This window comes from Ptychodera flava, chromosome 1, assembly GCF_041260155.1.
Source record: "Ptychodera flava strain L36383 chromosome 1, AS_Pfla_20210202, whole genome shotgun sequence".
In the NCBI taxonomy this organism is placed as follows: Eukaryota; Metazoa; Hemichordata; class Enteropneusta; family Ptychoderidae; genus Ptychodera; species Ptychodera flava.
In genome coordinates, this window is record NC_091928.1 from 10,853,192 (window position 1) to 10,875,577 (window position 22,386).

The 22,386-nt window shown below is 37.7% G+C and overlaps 1 pseudogene; it reads right to left on the minus strand.

The window, feature by feature from the left end:
• Nucleotides 1-220: 220 nt before the first annotated feature.
• Nucleotides 221-18,274, minus strand: LOC139142852 (arylsulfatase B-like; annotated as a pseudogene).
• Nucleotides 18,275-22,386: the final 4,112 nt, after the last annotated feature.

Consider the following 22,386-nt stretch of genomic DNA (forward strand, 5'->3'; position numbering starts at 1 on the left):
AGACAATTACCAACCGGATAAACTCCTACAGTAACATTTGGGTTAATATTACATATTGGGATAGTATTGCATATTGGACTGACATTATATACAACGATAGAACCCTGGGCCTCGTCCAAACTGGTGAAAGGGAAATAGGGTTACAGTGTTGTGCTGAAGTTTTATCGTTAAAAGGTGTGTCACTTGTAGGCATCGGTTGGCAAAGCTTACTGCAAACCCCTTACCTGATAGCCCGAGCGGGAATTGTTTCCATGTGATCGAAATTGTAAACAAATTCAGTACGAGGTGAAGGGTCACCTTTAGATATGGTATTCCAAACGTCGAGACCGTCCATATCTGGATCTTGAAAACAAACGAGAGAGAAGATTACATAAAGTAAGATTGTATAATGTTTCTTCACTCACGTCCATTAACAAAAGTTGATAAATATGTAAGAGGTAGCCGACAAACGAACAAGGGTTACGAAAAACACCCACTTGTGTATTTTGGGTTTCGGTCATTTAGTTTTTGCTGAATCATCACTGTCAAAATTCGATTATTACAGGAAAATAATAAAAAATATATTGCAGCACTGTTACATCTACCAATAAGTTAAGCAAATATACCTTTACAAAGTTATTTTGCATTACTTTTCTTTTTTTAAAGCCCCTGTAGCTGTAACTCTTAAAATTTGTTGACCTGTAAAAGGCTTTCTGTTTTCTCTGGGTTTCTATAAATTCTACAATTAAAAGGATATAGTCCTTTACTATTGAAAAAATGGACAGTTAAATTTGAATTTAAACCGTTATTTTGATTTCCCGCCACTTTTAAAATCTGGTAATATTACAAAGTTAACACGGGGATTGCAGCCATTTTGAATTTCATATATCGTCAAATGTTAGTTAATTTGTTCCTATGGCACCAAACTTTGCACGGTGACCCCTGACTTTTATTCTTGATTTTTGGTGACAGTAATTTCATCGGGGAATATTTTGAGCAAAAGTTGAAGTATTTCACTTTCGAGGCGCATACAACCTTCAAATGATGTTTATGGTAATTTTTAATTGAAATTTACACGAACATCATTTAAACTACTACAAACTGGATACGAACGGGCCGATGCTTATTTGTAGCTTATTGTGTATATTATTGATTAAGAGGGATAACAATAAACGTTGCTTTAAAGGTATGCTGCTGTTCTCCATCCCTCGCTCTAGGGTTTATGATAAAACGATGCTCATCTTCTGTTGAGCTTTGGTCAAGTATTCTTCTACATGCGGCCAGGAATGCCTCTTTTACGTTGTTATTTTTGTTGGAGGAAGTCAAACCCTAATGATTGGAGGTTGCCTCTGATGTACAATTAATTATACAAGGTTTTCACGAATTTACGTCTGTAAGTGTGCATACCATCACGGTAAAAAGCAGTGACGTAGATTGACATGCTGTCAGTCAATGAGAAGTCTTGTCCACATTTATGTTGCTGTATTATCAATAAATTCACCCACCAGCGTAATCTCTTTTCGTACTTGCTAGGTCTCACGATAACTTTTTAATAATAAATGTGATATCCAGGTGCTAAGTGTGAATAATTTACACTTACAGTTAAAAAGGAAAGTAGCTGTAACTTCTGATAAGTTTTTCCAACATAGGTCTTCCAAACATTACTGATGGAAACAATCAAAGTCCCTACGGTCGACGGTACAATATGCAATTTTAATGTTATCAATAATTATTCAGTTTCATGTATAAAGCCGGAAACTACAAACGTAGTGCATTTTGCCATGACTTCGGGCGTAGAATATCTATTGCAAGAAAAGAGTTGCAAAGTTGAATGCAAATGAGAACAAGTGTAGCGAAGTGTAGCGAAGCTAAATTAACACAACAATTGAAAGCTTAATGTGTTAGGAGTGTTTGTTTATGTACCAGATACTATATGTGAAAATAGTCTCGACTTAAACACACTGCGCATTGATACATTTCGCTGTATTGACTTCTTTTCCTAGCCTTCGCTACACTCGCAACACTTAAATACGTAGCGAGAGGGGAGTCTATAAGAAGTTTGCACCTCGGATCTTGCAGTGCATAGCGTAGAACAAAAGACTGTCTTGCACTAGCAGCACAAAAATGCTGAAAATGCATAGAAAAGTTACAGCATTGAGGTAGCCAATGTCAATGACACTTTTGAAGTCCTGAATAATGAGGATACTGCCCCACTTTGATGTGTTGCAGCCTGGTGCATACGACGACCAGCGAACGATATTATAAAAATGCGCGTCGTACAGAAACGATCCATCTCTGACCAACAGTGGCCAGTTGTCAATATTATCGACATTGTGATTTTCCCAGTAAGTTCCCGTTGACAATCGCCGCCGTAAAGATAGATTTTATGAGGAGTTATATGTGCAGTAACCAAGAAAGTACACACGTTGTCACGGAGAGTACTACTTAATAACACATACCTAAACTGTCCCATTAACAGGATTGCTTACCTGTTTCACCGCCAACCAAGTTGACTATTGTAGGATACCAGTCTACGATGTGAATTAACCTAGAAGATAAATGAAGTCAATGTTCTCATGATATTAAACTTTACAATGTACATGTATTGTCTACAGACCACAAACGTGTCGATAAAACCCACGCTTGTAGAAGAACGTACACTGTTCGATGCTTCACTTTTACAATCGTTATGTCATAATTTTAAATAGTTGAAATTGTTCACCCTACAGACTGCAAACTTAACCACCAAAACCGATCATTGCATTCTGTCTACATTTGGAAATCGCCTTGTCTGTAGAATTATCAGGATCACTTTGTGAAAACGTCTCGCTTGAGACACTGAATAAGCTCTACAAATTTACTATTTTTCTCCCAGCGTAATTTAAAAGAACAAGAAAGGACCAAGTGTGTGCGTTAGGTATGTGAAGTACGTGAAATTACGATTAAAGCGAAAACATAGAGAACAGTTACTGTAGTAGTAATAAAGTAGTTCGCGCCTCGAAAATGAAAGACTTAAACCTTTGCTCAAATATTCCTCTGGCCATATTTTCAAAATCACGAATAAATATAGGGAGATGGGGGGGGGGGGTAAGAGAAACAAATTACCCAATATTTACCGACATTGAAATTCAAAATATTCGCAATCCCTGTGTTATCTCTATAGGGGAAATACAATTCCCAATTATCAAAATACTAAGTGACGACTTTACTTACTCCGAGAGCTTCAAAATAAGCCACCAGGAGCAGTGTTGGAAACTGGCCAAAATATTTGCCAGACATCAGGACTGGTAACTTTCAAAACTTGCCTGTCCTGCCAGAAAGTTGCCTGTCCTGAATTTTTGACAAATCCATTCATTCAAAAAACACAAAACCATTATGTACTTCAAACTGTAAACAACTTTATTTTCAACATGAGTATTAACTGTGATCTTACAAACAAACTGTTCTGAATTCCACTGTTTTGAATGAATTCTAATCCGGACTTGAATACAAATTTCTACAATAACAATGCTGATAACACCCTGATTAATAAATTAGTTAATTCAAACACACTTTGCCCATATCGCTCAAACAGTTAAAAGGTTTCACGATAGCGGTTTTAACAACGGGGAAACAATTTTTTTAAAATTTGTCTCCATTTTATGCCACTTTATCGTATAAAACCAAGATGCAATCTGTCATCGAATTGGTACTACAATCAACCAAACTGAAAAGATTGCCGAGCAATACAGAAAACATCATCTGGCAAAGAAAATCAAAAACTGAGAGAGCTGCCATATAAGTAATCAAAGTTGGCGGCATGAATTAAATAAACCAATACTCTCCTCAGACCAAACCGATTTCAAAGGCCGTTTACAGCAAATATTGTTAACGAAACCATGAAACCTGGGAATGGCTAAACACAGAGAAACAAGATTTATTTCTCGAAGCAGCCCTTCACAACATGCTTTTCAAACACCGGAAGCAGGCACTAATATCGACCCGAAATCTATTAGGCTACAAAGTCCACGAAAAATTGACACAAAACTAAAAGTTCGGATAATATCGATTTAAATGCCTAAAACAACTAATCGTTGACAGATTAGTACAACATTTACTGTTAACATAACGAGCGCTAGCAACGCTCATAATATGCCCTAAAACAAAAATCCTTATAAGCGTCCAGAAACTCCGGTCGATGCTTGGTCATGTATGTTAATTATAATATGACACCACACACCGGATCGCTCACTATAGAGTCAGTCAATAGTGGCTAACTCTCTCAATAACGAATCTGGCTTCTCCTCTTCGAGGACGAAGATGACTTTATCACACAACCAAGCGAAAGGGATACAAAACAAGAGAGCGACTGATGAAGGAACCCCATTTTTGGTTCCGAAACACCGTTAAGACGAATCACTCAATCAACAAACCGGTTTACCGAGGACCCAGATCACATGACTAGGGTCAAAGCACTATCGATTCACCGGTGTCTGGCCATGTATTCCACACAAAATAAATGCAATGATCCTTTTATTCACCATATAGTTAAATACTAAGCAATCTTGGTGGAGCCGATGTGTGGAGTTGCCCTCATTATCCTTTTTATCCTTTATATCTTTATATCTTTCCTTTATATCTTTATATTTATAGCACTGGCTGATATCGCCCAAATCTCGCTTAGTGTGAGATTTACTAGTATGAACGACTTCCTGTTTACCCGTGTTTACATGTCTCGCTTGCATTTCGTTCCGGCGTCACACAGTTCACAGTCGCTCGAGAGCTATTCAGCTCCGGGGCTATTCGCCCCTAGACGAGTACATAAGCGAGAAACAACCTCTCGCTTATGTACACTCGTCTATGGGGCGAATAGTCCCAGCGCTGAATAGCTCTCGAGCGACTGTGCACAGTTGCACAGTTTCAGTAGCTTATTAAGCGCGTCGAAGCCGGACGCTACTACATTTCGTTTATTTTACACAACATCTAGAAGCAGCTGATCGATGAGATTACTGGGTATGCCGTATGGGCTACTATTGAGAGCCCGACACACGGACGCGGAAGTACAATTTTCCTCCCGTCCGACTGAAAAGTTACCCGTCTCGGACGGGAGGACGGGCGGTAGTTTCCAACGCTGACCAGGAGTGTTACAACAAAACACAATTGTAAAAGTTTTACAGTACAAATACCTGTCCCTGAGGCGCATTCTACCTTAACAATTGCTAACTGTGTTCGCATTAACAGAGATGAAAATGAATGTGATTTGTGCAGTTTTAGTTAAACTCTAACAGCTGCTTGTGCCGTTTAGGCCTGCTCTTGTCAGTTCAGCTAGAATTTTCAACCGTGATGGTCATACTACGTGGAGTTCTCGGTCCGAAGAGTAAAGCCGTGTCGTGCCTTCGAATTTTTCTACGTATACCACATGGTCACTCCAAGCACCCGATGGCTTTAATATATGCACCAGGAATACGCTTTAAGGGAGCGTTCAGTTTTTACGGCCGGGGTTGGCCGGCAAAATTCAAGGAGGGTCACCTTAAGTTCGAAAACTGCAAAGGGGGGGGGGGCATGTTTTGTTCAAACAACACAGAGGGGGATCGCTTGATTTCATAAGTATCCATCCCGTCAAAAAGCAGCTTCAGTGTTCAAAGATATTTTGGGAAATAAAAATGATTTGCTGCATGATTTCATTCTCTGAAGTAATTTCACTGTTAATCTGACTAACAGTATATGTTTTATCTGTCACATGAACATCTTGTCTTTGAAACTCTGTACAGGCTTGTCTTCTTGTAAATTGAGCACGCTGAGGACAATGAACAATTCCTATCAGCCTTTGGCAGAGGTAAGGCAATGATTAGGTGCAAGCTAGGTGTTAAATGGAACTCTGGCTTACATTGAAAGGTTACATGCACAAAACGTATCTGCATAAATAAACACAAAGGCTAGAATATAAATGAAAAGTGTGAATGACTTTCTTTTTATGTCAATTAGCAATTAGAAAGAAATACCTAAATATACCTTTGTATTATAATAAATATAATATATATGTGTATATACTATATATGTCCTTGATCAAGCACTTTTACCGTAGCTAACTTTGTTTTACCTTACCCTATGAGCGGTAGGTAGCTACTAGGCCTGTAAATCGGCTGTTTGATCCCTCCATGACCTTATATGTTGGCATTTTTGTGATATGAGGGAAGAACACGAAAACATGTAAACTTAGAGAAAGAGAGAGAGATCATAAATTATTTGGAAACTGTTCAGAATATAGACAGTGGCAGTGACAGCGACGTATTAGACTCAGAGCTTTTTGCCGAGGAAGAGGACGACGTTGTAATCGATGAAACTGGCAGCAGCATAAGTGATGAAGAACTGTTTGAACCTCCCGAGACACATTGACAATGTTTACAAATTCTTAGAGAAGAGAAGGATCTTGGAAAAATATGTTTTCCACTGATGTTATATTGTATCTCTGCACCGGTAATGGCCTGTGTTATCATTAAAAATTGGATCAATACTTACTCAAGCAAAAGGGGGGGGGAGAGGGCATGAAATTTTGTCATCTTAAAAGGGGTTCATCAATATCTTGGGGGGGGGCAACGGGAGGGTTTAACTTATTTTGACTGATGCAGAGGAAGAATTTGCCGGCCCATTCCGACCATAATAATTGGACGCTCCCTAAAGGCATCGTATCGGTTTTTTTGGAAAACGTTAGAAATGGTCAAAATACTCTTTTGTACGGCCTTTAGTGAATTTAAATTGCTGGCAATATTAATTAGGCTGAGTACAAGAAAAGACAAGGTGTTCATATATGAACTGTTAAACAATGGAGATAATGAGCATGTTAAATCATTGCATCTGTAAATTACTGTAACATACACTGTTTAGAAACTTACTGGTCATTTTCGTAACCTGTTTTCTCCAACATTTTACCATGAACAAGGGTAACAACCCTAGTACCGCCTTCCCACAGTGTATGTTTAGAACCACGTAGAGGCCAGTTACTGCCAGCGTTGTCAGCGTTCACCGGTCCACCATTCTGAAATACAAATTCATGCTAAGATACAGAACCAGTAAAAGGTTTTAAATTGTTCTATGGTAGAGCGCTACCTAAACCATGGAGCTAAAATAGCTAAACATTTGCGCCCAATAGTTGAATATCCCGCGAACACTGTAATTCTCCTTTTGCTTTCTTGCTTCCTGTCCCTGTCTGTCGGTAAAACCTGTGTATGTCAACAGTGTTCCTGTCCTTCGAACTCAACGACATCCGCTGGATGGCAGCCCGGGTGGCAGTGCCTTTGTGTCGGTCTCTGTAATGAGAGTTTCGTCAACGGTTCCTTTGTCTTTCTACCTGTATTACATGCGACTCCCTGCTATTGCCCCTCTTCTGTTTGTCAAACTGCCTGTCTGTCCAACGTTAGTCTCTTGTTTTGAAATGACATTGTCACTTACGTCTGACATAAATATGAGTAATGTGTCCTCCCAGAATCCATATTCCTTGAAAGCTTCAACCACGGCAGCGACTGCGTCGTCCATGGCTGTAACCATGGCTGAAACGATATTAATAATACAACAGCAAATAACTTTTAAGTAACGCAAATCAAAGTGTCATTGCTCTAAACGGTCTCAAAAAGTTATCGGTACTACATCTGCACGTTAGATAGATGTTTTATAATATTGCCGTTTTGCTTCTATGTGATGTACAGTCACAGGGATTTATAATTAGATGAATGGACACATATGTGGACGAAAAAACAACCACAGGGATAAACAGACAGACAGACAGACATACAGACGGACCGACAGATAAGCAGACAAACAAACAAACAAAAAGGCAAGATGAATGAATAGGATTGGTGTAGAGGCACAGAGAGTCATGGATAGATAGACGAATCTGAATAGATAGGCAGACCTAGATCAATAGACCAAGAGACAGGCAGAAGCAGAAGAAGGCGTAGAAGCTGTAGAAGGCGTCATTATGAGTGTATCTTCCTAAACCTACCTAGCTTAATTCTTCGTCCTGTGTCGTTGATGTGCGAATACATGTCAAGATACTTTTGCGGTGCCTAGTTAAAGGAGTAAAAATGTAAACAAGGAATGCTCTCCGTTTTGCGGGTATGATGATTAAAATCGTTAAAGCCTTGAGATTTGCAGTCTCGAGCCATGTCAACTCATCCCCTCGTCTGAACCCGAACTCGGTGGAAACACAATGCATTTCGATTTTGGCTGGTATTTTGGTGCTGCTGATTTCCCCAGACCTGGCTGTATCCATACATTTCGCCATTACATTCTTACGCACTCCGGGCAAAATACGTTACAAATGCCAGTCAGACCTTAGAGATAGCATAGTGTATGCTACCTCCATGTCCATGTGTTACCCCTTTTGTCGGACTGATGTCAAGAACACGAAAAAAATATTCCTTCCAATTGATAATTAGGAAGTCTCTATGCTTTTATGTACTCTTACTTCGTTTTTCCCTTTATCCTGCACGTACTTGCTTTATAGCTACTTTGTATTTTGTTTTACGTGATTGTCTTGTCATCAGTGCAGGGTTGTACCATATGTGAAATAATCGTCTATTTTACAGGACTCATCACTTTCGAATTTTGCGGGAAACTTTCCCCAGTCCAAGTAACTTTCAGGGAATGACACCTTGTGCTGAATTTGACACCCTACCTCAGGTGGTCCGTGTACACTTTGCAATGCAAAATACATAAACATCGGAGTCCTCTTGTCATGATTCTTCACATACTTGATGACCTTGTTGCTAAATAAATACTGTGATTAAAATACACAGAATTAGAGTTGTGCAAAAGAGATTATATCACACCAATGAGACAAAATGTTATGTACTACCTGATTGTAAGTTCTTGCGACTAGTCCTGCTCGCTCGCTACAATGGCGATGATGTGATATAAAAGAACGTTAAACAAAGTTTCCTTACATGGTTTACATATATACATGAGAGAGAGAGAGAGAGAGAGAGAGAGAGAGAGAGAGAGAGAGAGAGAGAGAGAGGAGAGAGAGAGAAGAGAGAGAGAGAGAGAGAGTACAACTTGTACATTTCAAGGTCAGTTCTGGTTTCATTTTGAATGACTTTATGCCGTCAAAGAATCGCAATCATACCCATCTATAATCCGATAACTAGGTCAAAATCGTAATACAAAAGTGATAAACACAGACTCAAAACAGCACAGAACAGACAGATAATCACCGGTAGACACTAAAAAGTCAAATTCATGAAAGAAAAATATATGGACCTCTGGCCAAAAGACCAAGAAGTGATGTCAGGTGTTTTGAAAATAGTAAGCGAATCCTGCCCCGCATGTGACACCCGCCATATATCAAGCTATAAGTCAAATAGGTGGTCAGTCTATCAAAAGGTCGATCAATTAATCAGTTAATCAATTAATCAATCAATAAACCAGTAAAGAATGCTAAAAAAGAGCGAAATGACAAAACGACAGAGCTCGAAGATAAAGATAGCCATGATATTTTGCTGTATTTTAATGCACACATTTCGAGGCTTCTTATGGAACTCTTCATAAACCGCCGATATGACAGTGACATTGTTTTATTACCCTTTATTTATATACCAACCTTTGTATTTCCCAATCAACTAATGCATGGACTCGTCGAGCTAAAATAGAATGTACCACGGCTAGCTAAAATAAATGAATTAGAAGCTGACTAAAATGGGCGTCTAATAGTGAGGTGACTTTTTCGTCCATTGAAAATGTTTTAAGAAAATGTTTGATCGATCGCAAAGTTGACCACATGTTATCGAAATAACAGTATCTAGTATCAAGTTAAAAGCATGAAAATCATAAAAAAGAAATGTGACGTCATGTTCATTGTTCTTCCCCGCCAGCTTACAGGGAAGATTAAACATTAATTGATCAACCAAACACGGCTGTGCCATAGACAAAATTACAACATTACGAAAACAGAAAGAACAAATCATCGTCGATGGTGTAGTCTCTGCTGCGTCAGCTGTTTTCGGGAGCTGATGATCCCTGTTTAGATTGAAGCACTTCTCTCCTGTGATTGGTGCAATTAAAAATTGATTTACATGTCTACATTATAGTACATTGTCCTTTTGTTAAGATTGAAATGTTCTATACAGACATGAAACAGACAAAAACTTAATGATACAATGACCGCCAAAACAGTCATGTTTGATCATATTGTGACACAAGCTGACGCAGATTGATACACTTTAGTATGTTGACCTTGCGTAAAGTTTTAATGGCACGTGCTCATGCATGTTTAAGTAATGGTTCCCAAGATGGGTTAAACAACAAAATTGTTAATCGGCGGTCATATTGGATTCTATCGTGACACAAGTTGACGTGAAGATGAACACCTGACAGCATTTGACATGTACCAAATCGAATGGAGTTGGTTCAGACTCTTAGGAGCATGGGCGCTGGACGTAAATTAAAAAATGTCCGCAAACGCGGCATATTGCATTACTTTGAGACACAAATTGTGTGCCACTGTATATCGTCCGAATACCAACTTCAAATGAAATATGTTTAGGCATGGGTGCGTAATGGCTGAACATGAAGACATAGCAACAAATTCGTCAACTGATGACAGTTAGGCTGCATTAACAAAAAACGCCGAGGGGATTCAAATTTTTTGGGGGTCGTGGAGGGGGAGACTTAAGAGTTTCGCCCTGCCTAGGAGGGCGGGCTGAAAAATTGTTAGTTTCCTTTTACCTTTACATTTTGCAATTCCAAGGTTTGTCAGGTAATGAATAAAATAATTTAATGTCATCAAGTTGTTATAATGCTAGTTATGATTCAGCAAAATCTAGAACCACTTTGTCACATTTCCTGACTTTTTATCTCGAAAACTCCAAACATGTATGATTTTTCTTTAAAAAACCCAAACAAGTGGGCCTAGTAAAGGAGCAGAAGCTGCAACTGTTGATATTATTTCAATATTTCTATGGAGTATATCGAATACAGTTTCTTATTGTCTCCCTACAGTATGCTGAAACACACAATTGTCGACAAAGCCGGCATATAAATATGACTTTGATGATAATTGAATTAGAGTCCAGACTGAAAGTCATTAGTCAATGATCCAATGTCAATGCACAGTACACATACACAGGCTGTGCTGGCAAGCTGAATACTAGACAGCTCAACATGCTATAGGGAGTAGAACAGAACATAGTCTTGTTACATGAACAAAAATATTATCAAAATAATACAACTTAATACAGCTACTGACTTGTTATTGCAGTGTCACTGTCACTGCATATCGGCAGTGATAGAGATAGCTCTGACTCTGATGTAGTTGAAGAAGAGTTTGGGTCAAATGACGCTCATGACAGTGAAATATACTTGTACATAATATCGGACTTGAGAGCAGCACATGGAAGACCAGGAGACTTGAAAGTCATCAGGGATTTTTGAATTCTTGCATATGAGAATAATCAAATATTAAAGAAAAAAGATGGGGTCACCATGCTTGATTTCTAAATTTTCACATTCTAATCGCAAAATAACACAAAAGTAAAACTTTAAATAGTAAAGACTAAGGAAAAAAATGTGTGACTGAATGGAATTATTTATTTTCTACCAAATTTGCCATTATTACACCCAACTTTTATAGATTAAAACGCTTATTTTACGGAATATTTTAACCTTCCAGTTATGTCAATTTTGAGCAGCATCTAAGTCATCTATGTCTCGTACTGTTGAAAAATAGTTTTGGTAGGTCACTATGGTCAGTTTTTCACTATGACAACTTGGCAAAATGTAGCCAGGAATTCATAATTTGCATACTCTCTCACGATCGTCATTTTGTGTGCTCTTAAGCAGGTGCCATTGACGTGGCCAGAGTTGGATTGATTCAAGTTGGCGTAGACTTATATCCAAATAATCCACTGATGTGTTTAAAAATGAATCAATTTAAGAACTTGCCTCATAGGAATATGGCTTTATAAACTGCTAATGACAGGTAGTATCGAACACTTCGAGTAGAACTGCCCAATAAATGTTTATTTTTTCATTGTATGCATCCCTGATAAGTATGCGGATGTAGGATAATTTGGGGAGAGGGACTTGAAAAAGTTTAATCATATAGATGGGGGTGGGGTGGCTTGAAAATATTTGAGGCTACTGAGGGGGTCTGAAAAAATATTCAACCCCGATTCCTCCAGACTCCAAACTTTTATTTGTGAGCGCAGCCTTCATGGTATCATAAAATACATGTAAATTGACGTGAATATAAATATCATAGTACTGATACTCTCTCCTTGTACCAAGATTGAATGAAATAGGTTAGGCATATCTGAGTGCTGAGTTTGAACAGTAGGGGGCTGATAATGTGAAAAGTAAACGAAAAGGGACTGAAGGAATTAATTAAAAATCGAAACCGCTTAAAGGGCGAACTTTGAGAGCTAGATTAATACTACAAGTAAATTCTGTATGTGTAATTTACTGAAAGGATACTGATAGCAACAACTACAAAAAGTACGGCAACGGTCAGAATTACCAAGTATTTTGCAGAAATCACATTTTTAAGGCGTTTCAAGCAGTGTTTTAAATAACATAAAAAACGAGTACGAGTTCTGAGGAATAACTCTTTACTTCGAACACTTTAACCACTTGCTGGACTATAAAAACAAACAGCTGAGATTACATACCGATGAATACACACCATCTTGACTCCAATCAGGCGTAAAGTCTTTTCTTAAGTCTAAATATCCGTTTCCTAAAAATTTGAACAATAACGAGTGATTAATTTAACAATGTTTGTGCTTATCAACGATGAAATACTGATATATAATCCAAAATTTGATGACAATGACAACAGGGTCTGTGGTGATATTGTCACTGCCATGACGATGACAACAGGGTCTGTGGTGATGATTGTCACGGCCATGACGATGACAGCAAGGTCTGTGGTGATGCTTATCACTGCCATGACGATGACAGCAAGGTCTGTGGGGATGCTTATCACTGCCATGACGATGACAGCAAGGTCTGTGGTGATGCTTATCACTGCCATGACGATGACAGCAAGGTCTGTGGGGATGCTTATCACTGCCATGACGATGACAGCAAGGTCTGTGGTGATGCTTATCACTGCCATGACGATGATAGCAAGGTCTGTGGTGATGCTTATCACTGCCATGACGATGACAGCAAGGTCTGTGGTGATGCCCATCACCGTCATGACGATGACAGAAAGGTCTTTGCACTGCGTACTGCAGACATTATACGTCGAGAAGTTGTGAGTATGATCAATAAATGTAAAGTATTAAACATTCTTCATCATACAATCCTTACTGATAATGACTGCAGTACCCTGTTGTCTATGGTGATGCTCACTTCCATGACGATGACAATGCTGAATGTGAACTGTTTCATAATTATTTGTCCTTGGTGGCTATGAGTACAATATAAACGTCACTATACTTTGCATTAACAGTTGTGGTTGTGATAATATCACAGTAGCGATTAGTGTTTGACAGTCTCCGAAACAAAGCTTACTGCCTGTGTGCCTGAAATGGTCTTCGCCTGCGCGGTAGAATCCATAGAAATGATCAAAACCCCGTCTGTTCGGCGTGTACTCTTCCTTGCAGTGACCAAGATGCCATCTGGAGAACGAAAAGTGGGTCAAGGGTGGACCATTAGACTTGGGGAGGGCCAAAGGTGGACCATCAGACTGGGGGAGTGTCAATGGTGGACTATCAGACTGTAGGAGGACGGGATCATTAAACGGGAAAACAAAATAAAACTCTGTGATGAGAATACGATGTTTTCCCAAAAAGGCTACAAAACTATGGTGAAAACATGGCAAAATATGAACAAAGGCCCAATTATATTTTGAATGGTTACGTGTAGATTTGAATAATTTGCTTAAAATAACAGAAAGGAAAATAACCTTCGACAACAAAGTCGTTGGTGGTAATTACATGTCATAAGTATCAATGTGTAAGTATTTAGTATGGGTATAGTTGACAGTTGTTTGCAAATTGAGAGCTATATTATGTCCAACACAATGCTGCTGAGTATTAGAAAGAGCACATTTTCCAAGCATTTTTTATCACACGTCTACTACAAACGTGATAGAAATGGTCACCATAATGATAACTACAAACTATCAAAAAGGTCTGTAATAACGTTTCTTGAAATACAAAATACAGGATTAAGGCTTGAGCTGTATGGACAGTCTAGTGTCAAACATGTCATAGTGATTGCCAGTGAACTTTACAAATTATTGCCCTCCAAGACACATGTCATAGTGATCGCCAGTGAACTTTACAAATTATTGCCCTCAAAGACACATGTCATAGTGATCGCCAGTGAACTTTACAAATTATTGCCCTCCAAGACACATGTCATAGTGATCGCCAGTGAACTTTACAAATTATTGCCCTCCAAGACACATGTCATAGTGATCGCCAGTGAACTTTACAAATTATTGCCCTCAAAGACACATGTCATAGTGATCGCCAGTGAACTTAACTAATAATTGCCCTCCAAGACACATGTCATAGTGATCGCCAGTGAACTTTACAAATTATTGCCCTCCAAGACACATGTCATAGTGATCGCCAGTGAACTTTACAAATTATTGCCCTCCAAGACACATGTCATAGTGATCGCCAGTGAACTTTACAAATTATTGCCCTCCAAGACACATGTCATAGTGATCGCCAGTGAACTTTACAAATTATTGCCCTCCAAGACACATGTCATAGTGATCGCCAGTGAACTTTACAAATTATTGCCCTCCAAGACACATGTCATAGTGATCGCCAGTGAACTTTACAAATTATTGCCCTCCAAGACACATGTCATAGTGATCGCCAGTGAACTAAATTATTGCCCTCCAAGACACATGTCATAGTGATCGCCAGTGAACTTTACAAATTATTGCCCTCCAAGACACATGTCATAGTGATCGCCAGTGAACTTTACAAATTATTGCCCTCCAAGACACATGTCATAGTGATCGCCAGTGAACTTTACAAATTATTGCCCTCAAAGACACATGTCATAGTGATCGCCAGTGAACTTTACAAATTATTGCCCTCCAAGACACATGTCATAGTGATCGCAAGTGAACTTTACAAATTATTGCCCTCCAAGACATATCGAAGAAAAAAGTTAATGCATATTTAAATTATGGTAATTAATTCTTACAACACATTTGTAAATAATCAGTTCATCCATTTATATTCATCTCATGACAAATGTCAATGCGGCAGCTGGAAAGCGATTCATCTATTGTTCGATGAAACAAACGAAAAAATATCTTGAACTCATTATGCACCGTGCCAAGTTTGACCTTTATTGAATCAGACACATGTTTGTAATTACCCTGTACATTTAACATTTCGTAATAATACGGTGGTCTCAATCGGGTTCGAACTCACAGCGAAGAATCCACAGACAAAACCGCCAGGCCAAATCCCCAATCACAAAAAATATTGGTTCAATAACCCATCTAAAGTTGTTACAATTTCTGACTGCGACCTCTCCACATTGATGATAATTAAATGTCATAAGTAGTAGGTCACAATAAATAATAAAACACTGTAATAAAACAGCAGCAAGGTCAAATTAAAGGATCGTACCATAAAAAATTGCATTGTATCAAATGAAGCAGTTTGAATAAAAAATATTTACAATAAACACAACATCATAGATGACGTTGCCTCCTACTGGGTCAACTATTTGATTGAAATCTCTGGAGGTTTATTTGAGCGATGATTCTGGAAAGAGACGGGACAACTTACTTTCCGACGATGTACGTTGCGTAGCCTTGTTCTTTCAGTTTCTCTGACAGCAAGGTGAAGTGCAAAGGCAAACCTGTTGGCCTGTTCTTCAACGGAATTTGATGCTGAGGACGAAACGGTCGGAATAACTTGTTACGTATTGTTGAAACCAAGTTCTCAAGAACAATGATCCTGACACCAATGTAGACAATTGCTTTAAAGTTTTTGCTAAATATGCAATGTAACGTATTCTTGTACTAAGGCAACCTTTCAACGAGGTAATGCATACATAGATAGATAGATAGATAGATAGATAGATAGATAGATAGATAGATAGATAGATAGATAGATACATACATACATACATGTATGCATGCATGCATACATGCATTCATACATACATACATACGTGCGTGCGTGCGTGCGTGCGTGCGTACGTACGTACGTACGTACATACGTATACATACATACATACATACATACATACATACATACATACATACATACATACATACATACATACATACATACATACATACATACATACATACATACCTGAAAGCCGATACGGTGGGCATAGTAACCTGTCATTAGTGACGCCCTAGAACTGAAAGGACGGAGAGAAAGTAGATTAAGTGTCGAATTCGGCAGGAATGTGTGACAAAATGAGAGGAAGGAAATTGCTGATGATTATCCTCTCAAAAAGCAAAAAACAAAGAAAATCCTCAAAGCCCGATAGAAAAATACAATGGTCATCATCACCGCTGTTGTAGGATCACGACCACAGCAAAATCTAAGAGAGAAAAATGGGACACATTTCGAAGGCGCATTGAATTTAAATTCAATTCTGTAGTGAACGCCAAAATGACATTTCAATTTCATCCCAGGAAGTAATTGCGACGAATACAATACGTACGGAGCACACGATGGAAGCGCGTAGGATTGTGTGAAGGTGACCCCTCTACTTGCAAGGTCATCAATTGTTGGTGATTTGACGACTCCATTGTTGTAACCAATATCATTCCATCCTGAAAGAATATTCCAAAAGTATGACATCAAGACAAAAACGAAATAATCTGACGATCTACAATATTCAACAATCCAGATTTAGGGAGCCGTCATTATTTACGGCCTGGTGGGTCGGAGGAAAGTGAGGGGGTCACGCAAAAATGGAAAACTTCAAAGGGGGTTGCTCAAAATGTGCAGAGGAAGAACGAAGTTACTCAATTTTTGGTGATAAATAAATTAAAACACGTCTCAAATTGCACCATTGCACACATTAATTCCTCAAAATTTTCAATGCGAGAGGGGGCATACCCCCTCTCATACTCTCCTCCTTGGGGTGTTCCTATAGTTTACTAGTAAAATAAATTGAAACACTTCTCAGATTGCACCAGACTGAACCATTGCACACATCAATTACTCAAATTTTTCAGTGATCAAGCACAAAACTGGACAGTTGTGAATTCATCATATACATCATATTTTAATTGAGTTCAGGCTATTCATTGGAAGCTGGCAGCTGAAGAAATGACACAAGAAGGTCACAGATTTTTCATTCCTGCATATTATTTGATCTTCAATCTCTGGCAAACTGAGAATTGTTCTTTACAAAATTTGTTTGGCTGTCGAATATATCTGTATTTTGTTGTCACTTTGAGTTTCATTTTGTTGGTGTCACTTTGTTCAACCTTCAGGAGATAACCGATGATAATCTAGCAGGGTACATCAGGATCTGAAAGGTCTTTATTATTGCTGTATTTTTTATTTTTTACAAATACATGTATTGGTATTTAACTCCTCTAAGGGAGGGGGCAGTCAAATTTCTGAGTTAGAGAGGGGGGTTACTCAAATTCATCATGGTTGGCAAGGGGGTGTGGGTTAGTCGAAATTTTAGAGTTTCCGATGAAATTCCTACAACCCCCAAGACCGTAAATAATGACGGTTCCCTTAGTCAGGTGCAGCTGACCACAACCCATTCCCCACAACAGTTCAACCTCAGTAGTACCCTCTCCCCACCACTAACAGTCCCCATTGTCCAACAGATGTTCATACTCCCACATGTACATTTCATTTATGCAACAATTTATCCATCATCCAGTGTGCGTTCGTTTAGTGAATAAATACATATTATATCATACCAGTATATTGATGGAGCAAATACTGCGATCTGATTGGTCGAAACGCGAAAAGGACCGTGGTATATTGGCAATATACCACGGCTGGTATACGCATGAGCACTCAGCTTGAGCAAAAATCCGTTTATGACGTTCCACGCCAGAATTTCAATATACTGTTATGATATAATAGCAATAAATCACACCCAGCGACGGTATACCACTCGATTTTGACCATTTCACTTCATATATGCACTCGCTATCGCTCGTGCATATATGTCGTGAACTGGTCAAATTTCATGGTATACCGTCGCTGGGTGTGCTTTTTTGCTTAAATATACGCCCGTGTTCAGTGTAAAGCTAAGTGACTGTTATAATACTTATCATTTCAACCTCTTTCTCCACCCTAAGTTGGGCGACTGATCTTCCCTGAAGTTCTATCAACCACGGCATTTTTACTCCTTGTATATATTTTCCGGCATCCACTGCAAGAAAGGCTCTCCCGCTCGCTGTAAAAACTGAAATTTTCTCCCCGTCCAATGATAAAATTGACTGTTCTCCCCCCGTTCGCTTGTTAGCTTTTAAATTTGCCTGCCCGCTGAAAAACTGCACGCGAATTCCCTTTTGATCGAACAACTTTGTTGGCTGCACCTCTTAAGTTATATGGCATGCAAATACAATATGCTAAGATGATAGGAATGACAATGTCATGATTGGTTATGACATTTTGACATTTTTCCTCAGATATATATATATATATATATATATATATATATATATATATATATATATATATATATATATATATATATATATATATATATATATATATATATATATATATATATATATATATATATATATATATATATACACAAAATGTATACAATGTGCCCTCCGGTTATCACCATAATGGCTTTATGGCAACCTCTGAACTTGGGCACAGAGTGTACGGTTATATATATATATATATATATATATATATATATATATATATATATATATATATATATATATATATATATATATATATATATATATATTATATATATATATATATATATATATATATATATATATATATATATGTCATATCTTCATCATTCATATGACACAACCATAATGAACCCATAAAGATCTATTGCTTGAACTTGCATGACGTTACTTTACATTATGGCAGGATTTATTTCCATCCGAGTGAATTTAAACTGTTTAACTGCTTTGAATATATATATATATATATATATATATATATATATATATATATATATATATATATATATATATAATATATATATATATATATATATATATATATATATATATATATATATATATATATATATTGACAGGATAGGTCAAGCAGCACCAACTCTAGGACACAGTGTTCTTCACTACAAACTAAATTTTATTGTCCGACGTTTCGTGGGCTGTTAAGATTAACTTGTGAACTGCCATTTTCAATGATGGGAATTGATAAGCCTTGTTTGTCGGTGTCCTAAAGGACAAGAAAGTAATTGTATTTGCGAAGTTGACCTAGTGTTATTGGATTATGGATTGGTATGATTGCGATTATTTTACACGAAACCAATCGTACTATTCGTATCTTCGACCAACAAGAGCAGTTACCTGAACAACCTGAATGCATAAGGTCTTCATTGTGAGTTTCTACACTTGAAATGTGCTACAAGTGTATTTAATTAATACTTTAAAAGAATGTCAATTTGAAAACCCGCATGGAATTAAGGTGTGAGATTTTTTACTACACTCAGGGAATATAAACAAAAATAAAAAATATGGTCATTTTCTCAATACCAATCATTTTGCCGACAATTGCATTCATAACGAGACTTTGCTGAATAGAGTGTGAAAATAGATGCTCTTGTGGTTTTGAAACAGATCAAGTGTACGTTAATCATGCATGTCTTGGTTTGTTGTAGAAAAATACGACTAAACTTACCAAGATCGTCTGCCAGGATGAATAGTATATGAGGGACGTTTAGGATTGTCGCAACTATGGTATTGGAGACACAGAAGAGCTGCATAGGCCTTCAAGAGATGGCGGTACATTATGAAATTAAGTGACCTACAGATGTACACTGTCCCAACTCTACTTATCGACTGATATTCTCATGCAAACATTTCGAGGATTTTTATGGAATTCTTCCGCCTATATGAAAGTGACAGTGTTTTATTACCCTTTATTTATAGACCAACCTTTTGTATTCCCGATCAACTAAATGCACGAACTCGTCGAGCTAGAATAGAATGTACCACGGCTAGCTAAGAAATAAAAGACTTAGAAACTGACGAAAATTGGCGCCTAATAGTGAGGTGACTTTTTCGTTCATTGAAAATGTTTTAAGAAAATGTTTGATCGATCGCAAAGTTGACCACCTGTTATCGAAATAACAGCATCTAGTATCAAGTTAAAAACATGAAAATCATAAAAAAGAAATTGACACCATGTTCACTGTTCTTCCCGAGCTGACAGGGAAGTTTAAACGTTAATCGATCAACCAAACACGGTTGTGCCTTAGGCCAAATTATAACATTACGAAAATAGAAAAGAAGAAATTATCATCGATGATGTAGTCTCTGCTGTGTCAGCTGTTTTCAGGAGCTGATGATCCCTGTTTAGATTGTAGCACTTCTCCCCTTTGATTGGTGCAATTACAAATTGATTTACATGTCTACATTATAGTATAGTGTCCTTATGTTAAGATTGAAATGTTCTATAAAGGCATGAAACAGACAAAAAGTCAATGACATAATGACCGCAAAACAGTCATGTCGGATCATATTGTGACACAAGTTGACGCACATAGATACATTTTAGTATATTGACCTTGTGTGAAGTTTTAATGGCAGTTGCTCATGCATGTTTAAGTAATGGTTCCAAAGATGGGTTAAACAACAAAATTGTTAATCAGCGGCCATATTGGATTCTATCGTGACACAAGTTGACGTGAAGATGAACACTTTAGTGCATTTGACATGTACCAAATCGAATGGAGTTGGTTCAGACTCTTAGGAGCATGGGCGCTAGACGTAAAATAAAAAATGTCCGCAAACGCGGCATATTGCATTACTTTGAGACACAAATTGTGTGCCACTGTATATCGTCCGAATACCATCTTTTAAACGAAATATGTTTAGGCATGGGTGCGTAATGGCTGAACATGAAGACATAGTAACAAATTCGTCAACTGATGACAGTTAGGCTGCGTTAACATAACAAAAAACGCTGAGGGGATTCGAATTTTTAGGGTACAGGAGAGGGAGACTAAAGAGTTTTGCTCGTTTATGGGGCGGGCTGAAAAATTTTAGTTCCTTTTACCTTTACATTTTGCAATTCCAAGGTTTGTCAGGTAATGAATAAAATAATTTAATGTCATCAAGTTGTTCTAATGCTAATTATAAGTAAGCAAATCTAGAACCACTTTGTCACATTTCCTGAGTTTTATCTCGAAAAGCTCCAAACATGTATGATTTTTCTTTAAAAAACCCAAACAAGTGGGCCTAGTAACGGGGCAGAAGCTGCAACTGTTGATATTTTTTTCAATATTTCTATGGAATATATCAAATACAGTTACTTATTGTCTCCCTACAATGTGCTGAAACACACAATTGTCGACAAAGTCTGTAGATAAATAATATGAATTTGATGATAATTGAATTAGGGTCAAATGATCCAATGTCATGCACAGTACACATACACAGGCTGTGCTGGCAAGCTGAATACTAGACAGCTCAACATGCTATAGGGAGTAGAACAAGAACACAGTCTTGTTACATGAACAAAAATATTGTCAAAATAATCAAACTTAATACAGCTACTGACTTGCTATTGCAGTGTCACTGTCACTGCATATCGGCAGTGATAGAGATAGCTCTGACTCTGATGTAGTTGAAGAAGAGTTTGGGTCAAATGACGCTCATGACAGTGAAATATACTTGTACATAATATCAGACTTGAGAGCATCACATTATATTGAAGACGAGGAAACTTGACAGTCATCAGGGATTTTTGAATTCTGGCATATGAGAATAATCAAATATTAAAGAAAAAAGATGGGGTCACCATGCTTGATTCCTAATTTTCAAATTCTTATCGCAAAATAACACAAAGTAAAACTTTGAATAGTAAAGACTAAGGAAAAAATGTGTGACTGAATGCAATATTTATTTTCTACGAATTTGCCATTATTACACATAAATTTTATAGATTAAAACGCTTATTTACGGAATATTTTAACCTTCCAGTTATGTCAATTTTGAGCAGCATCTAAGTCATCTATGTCTCGTACTGTTGAAAAATAGTTTTGGTAGGTCACTATGGTCAGTTTTTCACTATGGCAACCTGGCAAAATGTAGTCAGGAATTCATAATTTGCATACTCTCTCACGATCGTCATTTTGTGTGCTATTAAAAAGGTGCCATTGACGTGGCCAGAGTTAGATTGACTCAAGTCGGTGAAGGCTTATATCCAAATAATCCACTGATGTGTTTAATAATGAATCAATTTAAGAACTTGCCTCATAGGAATATGGCTTTATAAACTG